This window comes from Aegilops tauschii, chromosome 7 (assembly GCF_002575655.3).
Source record: "Aegilops tauschii subsp. strangulata cultivar AL8/78 chromosome 7, Aet v6.0, whole genome shotgun sequence".
Lineage (NCBI taxonomy): Eukaryota > Viridiplantae > Streptophyta > Magnoliopsida > Poales > Poaceae > Aegilops > Aegilops tauschii.
The window spans coordinates 429260737-429270220 of record NC_053041.3 but is presented as its reverse complement, the minus strand read 5'-3'; the positions used below and the strand labels follow the sequence as shown (position 1 = coordinate 429270220).

Genomic DNA, 9484 nt, shown 5'->3' with positions numbered 1-9484 from the left:
TCGAAACTCAACACACTAGTAGCAGAAAAGAAGTGCACTAATAGTTTTGGCCACTTGAGCACTAGTGGCAGAGGAGCACTGATCTAAACCGGTAGCCGCTCCAGCAGGGAACGTACAACCAGAGAGCAGCTGGTCCTGCAGCAGCAGCAGCGCCCGGAGCAGCAGCGCGTGCGAGAGCCGGGGCAGGTGGTCGTGTAACAGCATCTCGGGTGGCAGCAGTAGGGACTCAAGCGAGAGCCGGAGCTGATGCTCGTGCAGCAGCAGTGCGAGCAAGATCAAGAGCAAGAGCAGCAGCTGGAGCTAGAACAAGAGCAGCCAAGGTAGGGGACCAAGAGCAAGAGCAGAGCTGTAGCACGAGCGAGGGCCGAAGCAGCAGCAGCATGGCCAGCGAGAGCCAGAGCAGCAACATCTCCTACTGATGTGGATGTCGCCGCCGAGGGATTGACGGAGTGGAGAAAGTGGCCGGCGATGCCGCCATAGATGGAGCTGCGCCATGGTGGCTCCGGACCGAGCATCGGCAGCACCGTGAGATCGAATCAAGAAGAAAATGCAGCGATTACTCATTGGTGCGCGTCGGTCCTAAACAAACGGTTTTTAACCCCTTTCCGCGACGGCATCTGGAACCATCGCCAAGTGAATGTGGGTGATATGGGGGTCGTTCCCACACGACCCAGAAACCGTCGGGGATATGCCCTCCTGGCACACACGTTCGGCAAAATGAGGTCGTGTGCGACCGATGAGCGCTCAAATATGGAAATACGTACAGTAGAACTAAAAAATACAATTATACGGCGAAATTGTTTCTGGTCGCAAGTACATCCCACACAGTCAGTCCTCGCTAAACATTTCCGTTCGTATGTACATCCCACACAGTCGCTCCAAGGAAAACGTTTCTGTTCACAGGTACATCACACACTATTTTTCCTGTTAAATCGTTTGTGATAGCGTTGCCATTGCACACGATATTAATAATTTTATCGTTTGCGTCATTGAATGCATCACACACGGTGCGTAGAAAGAAACTGTGTGGCAAAGGCTATCCATCACACACACTTTTTATGTAATAAACGTTTGCGCAAGGTGGCCTAACGCAAACAGTTTTCAAGGAAAGTCGTGTGTGCAGTGGAGATTGATCGCACACGTAGTGGATCCTAGAAACGTTTTTGATCTCCACGTATATCGCAGACGTTTCGCTTTCGCAAACCGTGTGTAGTGTAACCCCTATTTAATCCATAATTAATCCAATTAATCCCTAATTTAAAAATCACATGTTATGAATTTGAAAGTAGGCAATCACTTATTTCATATCCAACCATGTTTATTACAAATATAGGTTCAACCACGAATCCATAATTCAATGCACAGGTACATACTGAAGAACTACAGAAGCACCAAGTAAAGAATGATGAACCACAGTTGTACTAAAGACTGTAAAGAGAGAGGCGAAAGACATTCTGGTTGCTGGAGAAGGTGAAGCGGAATGCCCATATTGTGCCCTCCTCCATGCGTAAGGCGCGCACGACTCTAGGCCAACCCCTTGTGATGGCTTCCCGTCCATCCTTCACTGTCTTCATTAGGACTTCTCGATGCTCATTGTAGTCTGGATGAAATACTTTAAACTTCATTGCGTGTCCACCAATCATGTACTTTACGAGGTAATCTTGAGTGAACTGCTTCAGGAACCACTTGGAACGAAAAAGATTCAGACATTGTTGTCTAAAAACTCATTATGGGCAGTAAAAAGAGAAGGCTGCAGAGTTTGTAGTTACCATCCTACAGCTCACTGTTGTGTTGGATAGAGCATAAACAAATAATTTTCTTGCCACCATTCGTATCTTTTTGCTAATAATCCTTATCAGTTTCCTCACTTGATGCTTGTTCATCAATATCTCATTGCCCCATACGCAAAAAGGGTCGATGCATGGATCCTTGCCAAGGGCATATGTACCTACAAGCAACAAGTCAATATTAGAAGCTAACTAGTGTCCAGGCCTGGATCTATATGCACTACATTATGGAACGACGGGGGGAGTACAAGCCGAGGGATGAAGCTAACCTCGGCAGAAAATGGTGGCCACTCCCGTTGTTGTCCTGCATAAGTAGTGGAAAGGCATGATAAGTACAGCAATCTTAACATCAAACAAATATAGCAAAGGTAAACAACATCATCTCCAAATGATAGCTTGAATGTGTTTGTTTCAGCATGCTGTTAAAGCAGATATAAAATGGAAGGCAATGTTACCGACAGCAGGCTTAACAGCCATCAAATATTGCAATTCAAACTGGTATTGTTGAAAATGAATAGAACGTAGGTAATGCTTAAACATCACACTGGATAAATGTGTAAAACTCAAATAAAGGGCATGTGTTAACTACAACAGGAATAACTGGAACAAAATATAGCCGTTCAAACTGGTATTGATGTAGTCGAGCGGCACAGTTCTGACTTGCACATAATGAACCCACTACAACAAAAAAAACTATTGCAACACATGCCTAGCAACGATGATAACACAATATGTTGTTTGGTGAACACACCTTCCCCACTTAGCGCTAACCCCCCGCCCACCTCCTTCTCTTTTGGCGCTGTACCTGCTCGCGCATCTGAAATCCCCCAATTAATGTTTTTTCTTTTCTTTTGACACACCTCTAAAAAACAAGATCCAGGGACACCCAGCGGCCAGGGTTCCCACCGCCGCCGCCGTCCCCTCGCCCTCGGCCGCCTCCCCTCAGTTCGTTAAAGAACCTCTTCCAAGCTTGCCTTCCTCGCCACTTTCTCTGGTCATTGGGGATGCACACTGCATCGCCGCCCATCTCCTGTGTCGGGAAAGGAGTTGCCACCAACGTTCCTCCGCGCGACCGGAGGTGCAGCCACCACTGTTGTTCGTTCGCACAACTAGAAACGACGCAAGTACCGACGCACCCGTCCTCCACAAATGCAGCAGTTCAGCAGGTCTTATTCTGTTGCTCGCGCATCTGCAATCCTTTATTGTATCCCTTATTAAGGCTTCATTCCATTTGATTTATCCCCAAAGGGAACCAATCAACAAAGGGATTGGGTGGTTTCCTGCATGTCACTTAGATCTCTTTAGGCATTGAATCCCTTGCATCAACTATTCCCCTTCATCTAAATAATGTTCGGTTATGTACATGGTTTGATAGGGATTGATTATTATATCATGATGGCAGATAACGAAACAGAGATTTGAAGCACAAGTACTCCTATCAATAACAAATTTCATGAATCAATGTACGTCTAGATCGCAATTAATGCATCATCACATTGTTTTTTCTAGACAAGCACATGTTTCTTTACCCCGATTATTTCTAGTATATATATTATCTAATTTAATAATAAAGAAGAAGCTTATTTGCTTGCTGCCTCCCTGTTGTACTTCACTGCAAAGGAATTACATAGTTACTAATAAGCAGAGTATTCTCTAATAAGTATGTGTGATAATCAACTCTTATTAATACTAAGTGGTTTTTACAACTGGAAAACAGAAAGACCAAATACATGCCCACATCAACTGATTAATTGGTGAGGAGAATTGGATAATTCAGGCTTAGCTAGGATGTACCAGGAAACAAGGATCAAGAACCCTCTCAATCTAACCCAAGCCTACAACTTAAGAAGGAGAAGAAAGAGAAGGGAGACGTACTTTAGAGAAGAAGCAGATGATTGCTGTGTCGCCGTCACTGCCGCTGGAGAGATGGCCGCCCCGTCCCTGTCACTTCTGCCTTGCAGTGCAACCTCGTAGCGCCTCGTTCCTGTCTAATTCACGTCTTCTTTCTATGCATGAATGTCAAGTCTAACACAAGGAGAAGACCCTCTAGCCTCTAAGAGCACTCGCCCAAGCTAGCGCCGCTGGCAGCAACTACGCCATCACACCCTTGCCCACAGCCCCTGAAACCTCTCACCACTGCAACGTGATCTTCCCCCATCTTATCCTCATGAAGGGTCAAAGTGCCAGTCAGCGATTCTGTTCCATCTTTTCCATAGTTGGTGAGCTAATCTTCTAATTTTTTGCCCCCAAGAATTGATTCCTCACAAAATTTACATCCCCGTTTTGCCTCCTACTCACCCTTGTTCATGTGGAGCTAGCAACTTAAATTGGGCATGGAGCAATCGTAAGTGCCATTAGTTACTGTTTGTGTGTACAGTTCTGCTTGTTCATTTTCCTATATGATTACTTTACCTCGGCTCATTGATTTCAGCCGCTCTTTCAAATTATAAGTGGATTAGAATGAGGTATCTGTGATGTTTCAGTTGTTGTTCTTTCAATTGTTTTTTCCTCTTACCTCTAATTAATTCATTTATTATGTAGCTCCTTTTGTTTCCTTACAGAACCACACGCAGACCGGTATACACTTGCCTCATTGCATTGCTATTTGTAAAGTGAGATATTGTGCCTTTTGCATTGTAACAAATGAATTCATGGCATGTATATTTGGCTCAGCTACCTTGGACTGCATACACGATTTTTTTAATGTGTTGTGCAATATACTAATGCTTAAGCATGGATTGTTTCCGCACCCAAGTGACCTCTTCTCAACTTCATTTTCTTTTCAGAATTTTTTGTTTAGTGGGTAACTACTCCATATTTGGTAACTTGATTGTCTGGTTATGACAACTGGATATGAGACCTCTGATTGTGCCCGTAGTCCCGATAATTCTATCAATCAGGTATGCCTAATATTTCTTTAAGTTGACCACATGTCTGTGTCCATGGAACCATATGTGCGACTCATGTGCGTGGTAATAAAATGCATCTCCGCAAGTGATGACTAACTGGTCCGCAATGATACACTTGATTTTACATGCTATTTGGGTGTTATGTGTGTCACATGGCTTGGTTTCAGTACTCACTATTACATAGGCACTTCCTTGGTTCTCCGAAATAGTTCAGATGTATCATCGTATACTTAAATTTGGCTAGCGTTAGAATGAAATCTCTTAGCTATAAGATAACATAGTATACAGAGTACTCTACCCTATATCAGATGGGGTGATGATCTTCTTTTTTCTTTCTTCATGCTTTCAGTTTGGTTGCCTCTCGACATGTCTTATTGAAGAGAACATGTAGCCATGAGTTGATAAATCCAACTGTCTAAAATCGAATGATGCTTTTTCATGTTGTTGCTTTTGTAGGTTCTGAGAATTTTATTGATGGATCAGGAAACTATAATTTGTGACTTTGTAGTTCTCAGGTAACTACGAAATTTTGTGTGATGTAACATTTTGAAGTTGCTGGCACTGAGATTTCTGCTAATACACCATAACAAGCATGACTAACGAATCATCCCAAGCATGATTTGTTGAATTCATTTCATTGTTAATATAATATAATGTTTAGTAATCCCTCTGTAAAGAAATATAAGAGTGTTTATATTACTAAAGTAGTGATCTAAATACAAGCTGATAGTTGTTCACAATGAACAACCATATCCGATTGGTCAAAGGTGCTTGGTGTTTTTCTATGTAGATTCTTATGTCGACGAGCCATTGATATTCAAAAATGTGCAGGGCAATAAAGAGAAACAGAACATCCTTACTTTACAAAGTCTGTTTGTACTAAATAGCATGGCGATGAACCTTTCGCTGGTGTCTAATGAAAGTATCTGCAGTTTCCGTTTCTGAATTTTGTTCCTTTTTAATAGAGAATACACTGGAACAAGAAAAGTATATAATGATAGTTCATGTAGTTCATCAAAGATGCAAAAAAATAGTACACGTATATAAGTCACATGATCTGCAATGTTGTTTAATAATTTCATGTTTTAAGAAGTTTTTCTGTTCAAGTTATTATTGAGCCCCACGCTTATATATAAATCCAAGTCCTGGTTAATCACATTTGTATGGTGCTCATTTAAATTTTACTTCTCTATTGGCCTGATTTTCTCTACTGCGAGTTACTCATCTCATATTGTTGTTGTTGTAGATCACCAAGATAAATTGATGATGCATCGCTCAGATGCTGATTGCACAGTTAAGAATGGAGCTTCTAGAAGATAATTAGGATGTCATTTTTGGGATCAATTTTTCAAACATTATAGTTGATTGCAAGGTCAAGAATTGGACCACTACTAGATATAGTTTCACCTCTTGTAATCTTTGGATCATGTTCTTTGTAATGCAACGCAGTCGATATAATATATGAGAACTTTCTGTTTGTTGTACTGTGGCCTGTATGCTCTATTGACATTGAACAAATATAATTACGGATCGCAATATATAATATCATTAATTCTAAATGCTATCTAGCGAAGCTTCTAGCCGTTGTTACGTGCAGGGTCGCCACCAACGCATCTGAAGTGCTGTTGCGCTCTAGCTTTATATGTTGCTATCTAACAACACTTCTACATGTCGTTTACCAACGCATGCGTATACGTTGTCGTAGATCCTTCCAACGCCACCAACGGCAACGCATACTAATCCGTTGGTGTAGACCTTACCAACGCATATATGGGCATACGACAACGCATTGATGCGTTGCTAAAAGGGGGTTTCTGTTGTAGTGACCACACATTGTGAATGACTGAAATAAACAAGGCATAAATGACCAGTATAACAACCAAATATAGCCATTGAAAACTGGGCATCTCACTGCAACCAACCTAACAAGCAAATACCGATAAACAGGGCATATGCTTGAAAACTGGACAAATGCTCACTGCAACCAACCTAACAAGCAGATAAAGATAAACCAGGCATCTGCTTGATAACTGGAGAAATGCAAAAAAAAAACCTAACAACAAATACAGATAAACAAGGCATCTTCTCGATAACTGGACAAATGCTAAAATAAACCTAACAACCAAATACAGATAAACAGGGCATCTGCTTGATAACTGGACAAATACTCACTGCAACCAAACTAAGAACCAAATACAGATAAACAAGGCATCTGCTCGATAACTGAAAAAATGCTCACTCCAACCAACCTAACAACCAAATACAGACAAACAAGGCATCCACTCACTATAAACAACCGAATATAGCCATTCATGAAACTAAAGTGGACAATTCATACTTAAACATCACATAGACCTATTGAACAATACATTTTTGTATAACTGAAATAATTAAACATGGCACAGTTAAAGCACCGCACGGAAAATGCTACTACAACAAAGGGTACGGGTTGGCATGCTAGAAAAGGTGATATTTGCTGATAGAATGTTGCCTCACATTTCATGGACGGGATCCTTCCAGTTGGAAGAGCACAGACCCATGGTGCACTCTCTGATGTCACAGATGGGTTGTTTCACCTTGGAAGAACCTTCATGGGTGGCCTCCTCGTGGTCGTGGTCCTGGTCGATGAGACCTGACTTGGCAATTGAGGATCCCAAGCCGCCGCCGTAGAACGTGTCCTTCAGAAGTGACAAAATGGGCTCGATGGCGTATAAAGCTCGCAAATCCTTGACCGCTTGGCGGAGGAGATCAGCGGCAGGGCCGTCGAAGAGATCGACGGTGGTTGAACCAGAGGGGTTGGGGATGGACCACTTAACCTGTGACATGGCCCGCGTGAAGCAGTCGGTGTGGACGAGCTTGATGTCGTAGCCAGCTTTCCCGAGATACAGTAATACGCTAGCCCGCTGACATGAAGCCTTCGGCATGGCAACATAGTCAACGTCTTCGCCGGCTTTCGCGGCGAAGTGTTGTTCCGGGATCGATAGGTCGGGGTGAACGGAGGCCACCTCGCCAACGTCCGCTGGAGAGGCCATGATAAACCTCTTCTTGGCCGAACGCTCGTCGGGCTCCCCGGGATACGTGGTCGAGCTTAGGCTGTGACATTCTGGAGCAGGGGATGTGGATCTGGCGGGGAGGTACACCGCATGCCTCATCTAAAAACTCAAGGGAGTGGGGCGACGATATGGGAATCGCTGGATAACCTGAACTTTATTATCTAAGCTAGGAGGAACGGGCAGACCCGCAGGGTTGGCGGTGGTGCCGGCGGCGGCCGCGAGCTAGGGTTCGAAGGGGGGAGTGGGCGGGTGGGAGACTGTGGGGGGTGGTGTTTGAGGATACGCCGCGGCTACTGAATTTTTTAGTAATGGTGGGTGGAGATGGTGGTGGACGAGGGACGGTGACAGTTCAAATGCCTCGGCTGCTAAAATTTTACTATAAGGTCGGTGCTGGAGGAGTGTGGGCGACGGTTGAAGTACGGCGGCTACTTAAATTTGGGTAAAGGAATTGATGCGGGGTGGGAGTGCCCAAGATCGTGCACGGTCCAATAACAATATGCGCATATGATAATAAGGAAAAGTGGCGCGGATCCGCCGATTTTTGCAACGCTCAAGGCGGGTAGTTTGTTTTTTATATTTCTAGCTAGCTGGTCTATCGTACACGGTTCGTCCTAATTTCCAAATAAACTTACCTGCCTTTAGCTTCCATAGGTGGTGGTTTTACAGCGCACTTGCATCACACACGGTTAAGCCAGTACCTCTACCCTTAGCTCGCGCTTGCGCGGTCGTGGTGATTTCAGCGCACTTGCATCGCACACGGTTGAGCCAGTACCTCCACCCTTTGCTCGCGCTTGCATGGTCGTGGTGATTTCAGCGCACTTGCATCACACACGATTGAGCCAGTACCTCCACCCTTTGCTCGCTCTTGCACGGTCGTGGTGATTTCAGCGCACTTGCATCGCACACGGTTGAGCCAGTACCTCCACCTTAATTTGCTCGCGCTTGTGTGGTCGTGGTGATTTCAGCGCACTTGCATCACACACGGTTGAGCCAGTACCTCCACCCTTTGCTCGCTCTTGTGCGGTCGTGGTGATTTCAGCGCACTTGCATCGCACACGGTTGAGCCAGTCCCTCCAGCTTAATTTGCTCGCGCTTGCACGGTCGTGGTGATTCACGTCGCACTTGTATCGCACACGGTTTAGATATTATACCCCGTGCCCGTTGAGGATCATCAGAGTCTTTGCAGCAAAAAATAACGTTAGGGGGGTCAAAAGACAGCCACACCAGCATGTGGCCCAAATATATATGAGTGAAAAGGGTGGTATGTGATGTTCAAAATTCCAATGCACAACTTTGACCCCGCGGGCCCACAGTTGGGCGCGTCATTGAAGATCGATGAGAGGGGCCAGAAGTCAAGAACCACCTGGAAGTGGCCAAATATATGTCAGAATATTGGGGATGTTTAAAACTTTAAATACACAATGCATAACTTTGGTGGCACCTGCCTCGCAAACCCGAAGGCACCCTAACAACCACCTATCTAGGATATATATGATGACATAATGTCGTACCTAGCTAGGATGCTTGGCCCACCACCTCCCACTTCGAGTATGCGGGGCGGATGCACGTAATGATCGATACTTTGGTCATACATGCATGTCGCCATGACCTACCATAAGACGAACCAATGAATCTTTTGTTTGGTCAAATGACAATTGTCGTTGTAGATAAACTGCTTGGACCAATAGATTGAACCATCATAAACATCGCACGAGAGGGACCACAAAACTAGCAC

At 44.4% G+C, this 9484-nt stretch overlaps 1 long non-coding RNA gene across 1 annotated transcript; it reads left to right on the top strand.

The window, feature by feature from the left end:
• Positions 1-2622: 2622 nt before the first annotated feature.
• Positions 2623-6996, top strand: LOC123495053 (uncharacterized). The gene is made up of 3 exons (XR_006666909.2): positions 2623-4687; positions 5153-5211; positions 5943-6996. It is a non-coding gene; the product is annotated as an uncharacterized lncRNA (long non-coding RNA).
• Positions 6997-9484: the final 2488 nt, after the last annotated feature.